Consider the following 10,162-nt stretch of genomic DNA (forward strand, 5'->3'; position numbering starts at 1 on the left):
AATATGTACAGGTGCATCTCAAAAAATTAGAATATCGTGAAAAAGTTTTTTTTAAAAAAACATTTCTGGAGTTTTTCAGTCTTAATTTTGATGATTAGAGCTTACAGCTCATGAAAGTCAAAAATCCAGTATCTCAAAATATTAGAATATTTCCTAAGATCAATCAAAAAACAGATCTGCAAAACAGAAAAGTTTAAGTTTTTTAAAGTATGTTCATTTATGCACTCAATACTCATCATCACGGTCCCAAAGCCAGAACACACGTGAACCTGACTACTGATCACATGCACCTGTGCACCCAATCACACCACAGTATAAATACTTACCTGTTTGTGTCACTCACCAGCTGGTATCAAACCTGGTTCCTTTTACCTGTGGATGCACACTTCTCCGTCTGTGTTCTTTCTTCACGAGGAACTCTAGAAGGATTCTGACTGGAACGTCTCTGTGAAGGAAGGAGATTTAAAGACATTTAAGGGAAGTGACTGAACTATACTTTTGGAATGATTTGTTTACGTATTGGATACTTACCTGTGTTTACCAGAACTGTTGTGAATCACCTGCTCAAAGAGACTGAACTACTTACCTGTTTTCACCGTATCACCTTGTCGTGCACATCCGTACCAATAAACTATTCAAACGCTATCTCTATCTCTGCCTCTGCCCTTCTGTGCCAGCATGACAAATACTTGGTTGGCAGCACAAATGACAGCAAATGAATATTACAGCATCAGTGAAGTGTGGCATGGAAGTGATCAGCCTGTGGCACTGCTGAGGCACTACTGAACCTTCAGACCATCTGTATATTGTTGGATCGAGTGTTTCTCATCTTTCTATTGAAAATGACCCATAGATTCTCTACGTGGTTCAGGTCAGGCATGTTGGCTGGCCAATAAAGCACAGTAATATCATTGTCAGCAAACCACTTGGAAGTGTTTTTGCACTGTGGGCAGGTGCTAAAGTCCTGCTGGAAAAGGAAATCAGCATCTCCATAAAGCTTGTCAGCAGATAGAATCATAAAGTGCTCCAAAATCTCTCGGTAGACGGATGCACTGACTTTACACTTGATAAAACACAATAAACCGACACCAGTAGACGTCACGGCACCCTCGACTTTGCTTCAAGATTGTGGTCATTCCTGTTGCTTGTGCACCTTTTCCTACACAATTTCTTCCTTCCAGTCAACTTCGCATTTAATATGCTTTGATACAGCACTCTGTAAACAGCCACCCCTTTCAGTAATGACCTTCTGTGACTTACTCTCTTTGTGGAGGGTGTCAATGATTATCCTCTGGACCATTGCCATGTCAGCAGTCTTCCCTATTAGTGTGGTTTCAAAGAACAAGAGATACCCGGAATTTATACTGTAGAGATGGACATTTAATGAAACTCAAATGTAAATATTCTAATATTTTGAGATACTGGATTTTTGACTTTCATGAACTGTAACCTCTAATCATCAAAATTAAAACCAAAAAAAAAAACTTCAGAAATGTTTTACTTTACATGTAATAAATCTAAAATATGTGAAAGTTTCAGTTTTTGAAATAAGTTACCAAAAAAAAACTTTTTTTCACGATATTCTAATTTTTTGAGGTGCACCTGTATATAATAATGTGGATTTTTTTTTAAAATAACGTAAATCTTTCATGGATTTTCTACAACATATTTCAGTAAGAGGCATCATTTACTGTAGGTTATATTAAACTATGCATGTTAGTAGTATTACAATCCACCTTACGTATCAAATATGATTTATGACCTGATTTATGACTGGATTTATGACTGGACATATGACTCTGTCATTGTTGATGGACAGGTAGACATATGTCTAGTGTGTACATGATTAGATTTATGAGTGAATTTATGTGTTTATGACCTCCTCTGTCACCCTGACAGCCATGTCACCAGAGTCCTGTCAGCCCTGAGTGACAAGACAGTGTTTGTGTAAATCAAAAGATCAAACCAGATGTTAGATTTGACTTTAATTGTATTTCTGAGTGGTTTTATGATGTTTCATCTCATCCGCTTCCCCGGTGTTTTATGGTGTTTGCTTCTTCCAGACCTTTTGGTAACAGTCTGGGGTTTTAGGTTTCGTCCTGATTGTGGAAAAATGGCTGAGTAAATGTGTGTGTATTGCCAGCTCAAGAGGATCAGTTTGTTGTAAGATCACTACAGTATATGCTAATGTTTAGATACCAGCCTACTGGGGCCCATCTACATCTACCCCCACGTGCAAGGACACAAATCCCCTAACACAAACCCTAACACCATAAGCTGAGGCCAACGCAAAGATTCAAATGTATGATAAAGAATTAACCAAATAAACTTTAAAAAAAAAAAAAAAAAAAAAAAAAGACTTTTATTAAACGGTCACCCATCTCCTCAGCAGGACGCCTAAGTTTACTTCACCGTATTACAAATAGATCCTAAACTAATCATGACAAAACTGTGTATCGTTGGAAAGGTCTAAGACACCTAAATAGATATGTTTTTCATTTTAAAGCCTTTTATACAGTTAAAGACTTTAGTGACAATTCCATATTAAAATATTTTAAATAAATTACAAATGTGATGAATTCATTCAACACTGTACATCAACAATATTTTTAATGTGTTTCAAAATAGGCTTACACCTTTTAAACATATGATACAATTTGAATAAAAGAGTCTTAGAGGCAAGGGAAAATCTAATCCAATAACTTTTTATTAAACAATTAAACATACAGCAAGGAATGCTGAGATTGTAACATGGAAACAGAAGAAAGGACTCAATCCTTTACAGTATCGATGTGCAAATAGAGTATTTACCATATAGTTTTGCTATAACGCATGGCTCTATTCAAAACATATTGATCCGAGTCATCAGGATTAAACACTTACTCGATATTCAGCAATGTTTAAATTCAACTCAACTTAAACAGCTTGTCTATTGTTGAGAAAATGGTGTGTAAAACAGGTACGTCACTCTGGTCAAAACATAGACTCGTTTTGCAGCATTCAAAGGGATTGTCCTCTGGAGTAGGCCAGTCGCGATCATACTCGGAGTCAGATTCGTCGCTGCTTTGAGACAAAATGTCTGTTTCAGAGTCCTTGTTGCATTTATTTACCAACATAAGGTAATTTTGGTCATGAAGTGTTTTGTTCCAACAGGATGATATAGAAATGTAGTCTGGTGGCTTTGTTGCACGATACCGCATACCTGGTGTTGATCCATCCCACTGGAAGTAGTACCAGACTTTTCCACCAAAACTGAATTCTCTCCAAATTTGATTGTAGAAATATGCCCAGTCTATGGCAGTCAAAAGCAGATAGTCACATTCAGATGTATATTCTTTGTAAGATTCCAAAATGTAGAGTTTCACAATCTGCAACTCTTTGTCAAACACAAATCTTCCCACACGATCATCAGACACTGGGAAATCTTGTTTCACAAAATCTTCATCTTCACAGAAAATCTTTTTTAGACTCTTCCCTTGACTTTTCCTTGGTGCAAAAGTCAGCTCCTCTCTCATTTCAACAACACGTCTTGTTGGTGTTACACACATCATTCTTCTAGATGTTTCAGGACTGTTTGGACCGGAGGCCGCCATTGTCACTGGAGAATGCAGAATGTCTTCAGTGGTTGACTATGTCCCCTGCTAAACCTTATTTAAATACCAATTGTGAATGTAGGTAGGACTCAGTAGGTGTGAAAAAAAAAAAACAAGAACATGACACCTTCAGTAGTCTTAAAACATCAGATAGTTTGACACATTTAGTGAGATTATTATCTTTTAAATTTCCTCACATATTTTCTTGCAAACAATGGGGTAAAGTATCTTGCTGGTAAATCAAAGTATAATTTCTAATAGAATTTTTATTTAATTTTGTACAAATCAGTCGAGATCTCACAGTCTTGTAAAATGTTAATGTGTTAATTGTAGTTTTATTTTAAAGTAAGCAGTCTTAAATTATTCTGAGTGCTACATGTATATTTCCAGATAAAGCATTTTCAAAGATCCTTGTGTAGCATTCTATATTCAAAATTTTTGGTAAATACTTCATTAAATTAAGCAAATGCAAATACTGAGGTTAATGAACAAAGAGAAGCCATGAACACAAATCTGCAACGGTTGTACTTGTTGTTAGAACGGTGTTTGTCAAACTAGTCTTAAGTGATATTATTCACATTAAACAGGTTAATGAACTCTTTCAGCATCTGTACTTGTAATAATGCATAAAATAATTTCATTAGGGTCTCAGCTACAGCTGAATGATAAAACAAACTTGAGGATGTTGTTGGCAGTTTGTGGGCCGCTGAAAAAGGTGTGTGTGTGTGTGTGAGAGAGAGAGAGAGAGAGAGAGTTTGAAAGAAAAATGTTTTGGGATAAAAATGTTTTGCTACATTTGCTACAGATGATTTTACTACAAACTATAAACATAACTATTTTTTTTTTTTTTTTAACTGGTTCTAATTTTATTGTGTTTTGATTTTTTATGGTATATAAAGTAAGTCTTTTTTATTGATTAATATATGATCCACGGTTATGTATTTATACAATAATGTTTCATGAACCCACTGGTTACTGTATACATGTTCAAGAGAATAACCTCAGTTGTCAATCTAAAGTTTTTTTAGTCTGCATTACAAATATCTTAAAAGAAGAGGCTTTCATACATTCTATTTCCATTTGTCTCAGGACACTGTTACACAAAAACATGCTTTTTAAACTGTTTTAACAGTAATATTGAACTTTACAAATATTTTTACACATACTTAACATCTTAACACATCTGTATAAGTAAGATATTAATGTCATCACAAATCGTCAGACGCATCAGCTTGGGGTGACAAGACGGTCTTATCGAATACTTGATCATTTATTCTGTCAATTATTTGATCAAATCTTAGTCAAATAAAACTAAAAGACAGTTGTTTGTATTTTAATAAAATATAGCATTACAGTGTGACAATAAATATGATGCATTTAAACAGCATGGATAATAATAGCATTTTAAAGTCAGAAAGAAAATCGAATCTGATGTAAAGATGGGGTCACTTGTTGCACCTTGTTTAAGACATTCTTTTGTTGCAGACAAGTTTACGACAGCAAATTTTTAGTATATTTAGGTCTAAGTGCCTTGCACTCACCAGAGGATCATTTGACAACTTCTAATCCTCATCATGGCTTTAGGTCTGAAAGATCTAAAATCTACAAAACTTATTTGTTAAAACAAAAGTTACATCGTTATTTAATCTTACGGTTTTCCATCATCAGGTGGATTTTGCGTGCATGTTTGTGTTTGTTATGTTTGTGTTTACATTTATGTTTGCGTTTGAGTTTGCATGTATGTTTGTGTTTACGTGCGTGTTTGTGTTTATGTTTGTGTTTACATTTATGTTTGTGTTTGAGTTTGCATGCTTTGTTTGTGTTTGCATGTATGTTTGTGTTTGTAGTTGCATGTATGTTTGTGTTTGCAATTATGTTTGCCATTTTGTTTTTTTTTTGCATGTATGTTTTGTTTGTTTGCATTTATGTTTTTGTTTGTTTTTGTTTGAGTTTGCATTTATGTTTTGTGTTTGCAGTTTGCATTATGTTTTGTTTTGTTTGCATTTGAGTTTGCATGTATGTTTGTTTGTGTTTTGTTTGTGTTTGCATTTATTTTTGTGTTTGTTTTTTTGTTTGTGTTTGCATTTTTGTTTGCATGTATGTTTGTGTTTGTGTTTTAGTTTGCATGTATGTTTGTGTTTTTATGTTTTGCCATTTTGTGTTTAAGTTTGCATGGATGTTTGTGTTTGCATGTTTGTTTTGTGTTTTTTGTGTTTGTTTTTGCATGTATGTTTGTTTGTTTTAGTTTATGCATGTTTTTGTTTGCATTTATGTTTACCATTTTTGTTTTTTGTTTACCATTTTGTGTTTTATGTATGTTTGTGTTTGAGTTTGCAATTATGTTTGTGTTTGCATTTGTTTGCATGTTTGTGTTTACATGTTGTTTGTGTTTTGTTTATGTTTGTGTTTGTTTGTTTGTGTTTGATGTTTTTTGTTTTGTTTGTTTGAGTTTGCATGTATGTTTGTGTTTTGTTTTTTGCATGTATGTTTGTGTTTGCATGTATGTTTGTGTTTGCCATTTTGTGTTTAAGTTTGCATATGTTTGTGTTTTGTTTGTGTGTTAAGTTTGCATGTTTGTTTTTGTTTTGCATGTTTGTTTGCATTTATGTTTGTGTTTGCATTTTTGTTTACCATTTTGTGTTTGAGTTTGTATGTATGTTTGTGTTTGTTTATGTTTTTTATGTTTTGTGTTTGCATTTGAATTTGAATGTATGTTTGTGTTTGTTTTAGCTCATGTATGTTTTGCATTTTGTGTTTGTGTTTTAGTTTTGTATGTTTTGTTTTATGTTTGTGTTTGCATTTATTTTGCATGTATGTTATGTTTGCATTTATGTTTGCCATTTTGTGTTTGAGTTTTGTATGTATGTTTGTGTTTGTTTTGTTTGCATTTGTGTTTGTGTTTTGTGTTTTTGTTTATGTTTGCATTTGTTTTGTTTTTTGCATGTATGTTTGTGTTTGCATTATGTTTGCCATTTTGTTTGTTTGTATGTTTGTTTGTATGTGTTTTGTGTTTGTGTTTGTGCTTGTGTATGCGTCTGTGCTTGTGTTGAGGACTGAAAAATCTAGGAGTGAATATAAAGAGATAACAAATGTAACTAAACAAACAATATTCACTAAAATGAAACAAGAATTTCCCAACAGCATACAGCGGTTTGTTAAAACAATCACCTTTGTCCCTATTTAAGTTTGTTGTTATCGACTTTTCCTTTATCTATCTAACCTCATCCTGAACATCAGTTGAAACCACATTCAACAGATCCACATTATAAACATTCCTGTTTTTCTTAGACAAAGTATTTTCTTCTTCAACTTTACCTAACAATTTACCAGATGCCCCTCACACAGATCCAGCTGTGTGTTGTAAAAAAGGTTCAATGCACATCTTATGACCTACTGAACTTTTTGGCAATATTCACAAAACTGGTAGACCCAGCTGTGGTCACAGGTGTATACCATAAATGGTTGGAATAGATACCCTTTTGATCACTGAACATCTTGGAAAAAATATCTGTTTTGATCACTGAACTTCACCTGACACACCCCCACAAAAAAGTTAAAAATGCAAGATCCCTCAATTAGACTGTAAATGAGTCGCAAACCCCCAGAAACCATCTTTAGAGTTTTACAACATTGGCTGATCTGATAAGACATGCATTGATGATCGTAGACCCCACTCACCAGCCTCTCTGTTTTATTAGACTGTGATACAATCTTTTTACATTTCGTGCGAAGTTGTTAAATTTAGACGATTAACTACATGCGGCTAAACGTGTGTTTTAACTACCAGTCCGCAAGTCTTACGGGAAGAAAATCCTCTCTTGTTTTATTGTGTAGCGTGGAACAAAACATTTGCATTCACCTTGATATTTAACTACCTACATGTACATAAGCACTTTTCAACTGATATAACAGGTTGTAAGTTCTAAGACCGACAAAAATCAAAGAGTGAATAAATAAATTAAATTAATGAAGTGAGAATAACTAAATAAAATAAACTAAAGTAAAGAAACATTTTCCTGTGGCTTAGGAGAAGTTTGTTTGAAAGGAAACTGGTATGATCTTTAAAATGAAAAACTACTTGTATTAATATTAAAACAGGATGAATACTTTCATCAATTAAGAAATGTCATAGATTTATTAACCCTTTAACGGTCACCCCCATTTTGAACATAGACTTGAAAATGCCAAAACTTACACATTTTTTTTATAATTCATGAACGAAAACATTTTGTAATATGACTTTGATGTACATTTTCCATGGTAATGCAATGTCTGATTTTAAAATGGTTTTCAAAAGATACATTTTCAGACCCAAAGTTTTGTGAAAAAGGTCAGAACTCCTGTTATGATGTAGATTTTTGAGGTGCACTCTTGTCATTACTTAATCTATTACTTTTCCTACATAATTTGTAGCACAAACAGTGGCCAAATATCTATTTAGGTGTCTTAGACCTTTCCAACGATATACAGTTTTGTCATGATTAGTTTAGGATCTATTTGTAATACGGTGAAGTAAACTTAGGCGTCCTGCTGAGGAGATGGGTGACAGTTTAATAAAAAAGTTTTTTTTTTTTTTTTTTTGAAAAGTTTATTTGGTTAATTCTTTATCATACATTTGAATCTTTGCGTTGGCCTCTGCTTATGGTGTTAGGGTTTGTGTTAGGGGATTTGTGTCCTTGCACGTGGGGGTAGATGTAGATGGGCCCCAGTAGGCTGGTATCTAAACATTAGCATATACCGTAGTGATCTTACAACAAACTGATCCTCTTGAGCTGGCAATACACACACATTTACTCAGCCATTTTTCCAAAATCAGGATGAAACCCAAAACCCCAGACTGTTACCAAAAGGTCTGGAAGAAGCAACACCATAAAACACCAGGGAAGCGGATGAGATAAAACATCATAAAACCACTCAGAAATCCAATTAAAGTCAAATCTAACATCTGTTTTGATCTTTTGATTTACACAAACACTGTCATGTCACTCAGAGCTGACAGGACCTGGTGACATGGCAGTCAGAGTGACAGAGGGGTCATAAACACATAAATTCACTCATAAATCTAATCATGTACACACTAGACATATGTCTACCTGTCCATCAACAATGACAGAGTCATATGTCCGGTCATAAATCCAGTCATAAATCAGGTCATAAATCATATTTGATACGTAAGGTGGATTGTAATACTACTCATGTTTTAATACCAAAGGTTCCCTTTAATGTGTTACCTTTTGTTGTTGCACTATATACATACATGATGCTTAATGTTTTATGTATTTATTTATTATTGAGGGAATTGATGGTTTAATCCCCAAAATGAACTTTTTAGCTACTACTTTTCAGCTATTATCTATTCCATTAACTAATAGTTATTTATTATCTGTCTAATGGGAGTTAATAATTAAAAGTCATCATTTACTCTGCACAGTGTTGTTCTAATTTTTTAGACCAGGAAACAGATTTTTAACAAAATGTCCCACACATGCTCATATAATGGCAGTGCATACATAACACCTCAAGTAGACCTGCATTTGCTGGGTCTCAAGAAGACAGAGAGAGAAGTAGCTATAGGCTATATAGAATTTTCAGTCTATGTTGGAGCCCAGAATGCACACCTATTTACAGACAGTTCAGATGATTCAGAGCATCAGACAACTGTGGCTGCTTTTTTAGTTTAAGACCAGACAATCATTTGGACCACTCGTACCCTGCAGTATCTAACACGACAAGAGGTTCTTTGCAAGACCTTGATGTTCGGGGATTATGCACACCTTTCCCCGCAACACCGCCAAATAGCCCAGCTTCAAAGAAGTCTAAAGCTGATCTCTTGTTACACGAGCTACAAGAGAACATCATAACTGCCCTCAACAACAGGGCTGACTCCCTTGAAGAAATGAATAAAGCAAATTCAAACACCATTGAAGAGCTGAAATCATCCCTCTTTTTTGTCAACGCAGAAATTGCGGATTTGCAGAAATCCAAAGTCGAACTGACAGCCAAAGTTACCGATCAAACAAGAGCTATATGTTAGTTGGAAAACAGAGTCATTGATGCAGAGCGCTACAAACGGAGGTGGTATCTATGACTATACAGAGCTCCAGAAGTGGAAAATGAAAATGTCAAGGTCAAGGTGACGGAGATATGCAAGGGAGTGGCACCTGAGCTGGCGGCAAAGATGAGTGAGGCAGTGGATGTAGCTCACAGATTGGGCAGGCCTGTGGCGGGTCGAGCGAGGGCCATTATAATCCTTTTTGTGCTGCACTGGGTGAGAGACGTCATCTGGAAAAATGCAGAAAACAGCGACTACCTCAAAGAATGCAAACTACGCTTTGGAGAAGACCTGACAAATGAAGAAAAGGCATCCCGTGCACTGCTTTGGCCTTACATACAAAAAGCACACAACGAAGGGAAAAAGGCTTACTTCATTGGCTCTAAAGCATACGTTGACGGCAGAGAAATCGTTCCAGAAAAAATGGATACTACTTGATTCCTGCTGACTTTGAAGTGAAGTCAAAAAAACTGTTGTGAAGATGAGCACTTCTTTATTTGCTATTTAGTTTACAGTG

This window comes from Labeo rohita, unplaced genomic scaffold (assembly GCF_022985175.1).
Source record: "Labeo rohita strain BAU-BD-2019 unplaced genomic scaffold, IGBB_LRoh.1.0 scaffold_250, whole genome shotgun sequence".
Lineage (NCBI taxonomy): Eukaryota > Metazoa > Chordata > Actinopteri > Cypriniformes > Cyprinidae > Labeo > Labeo rohita.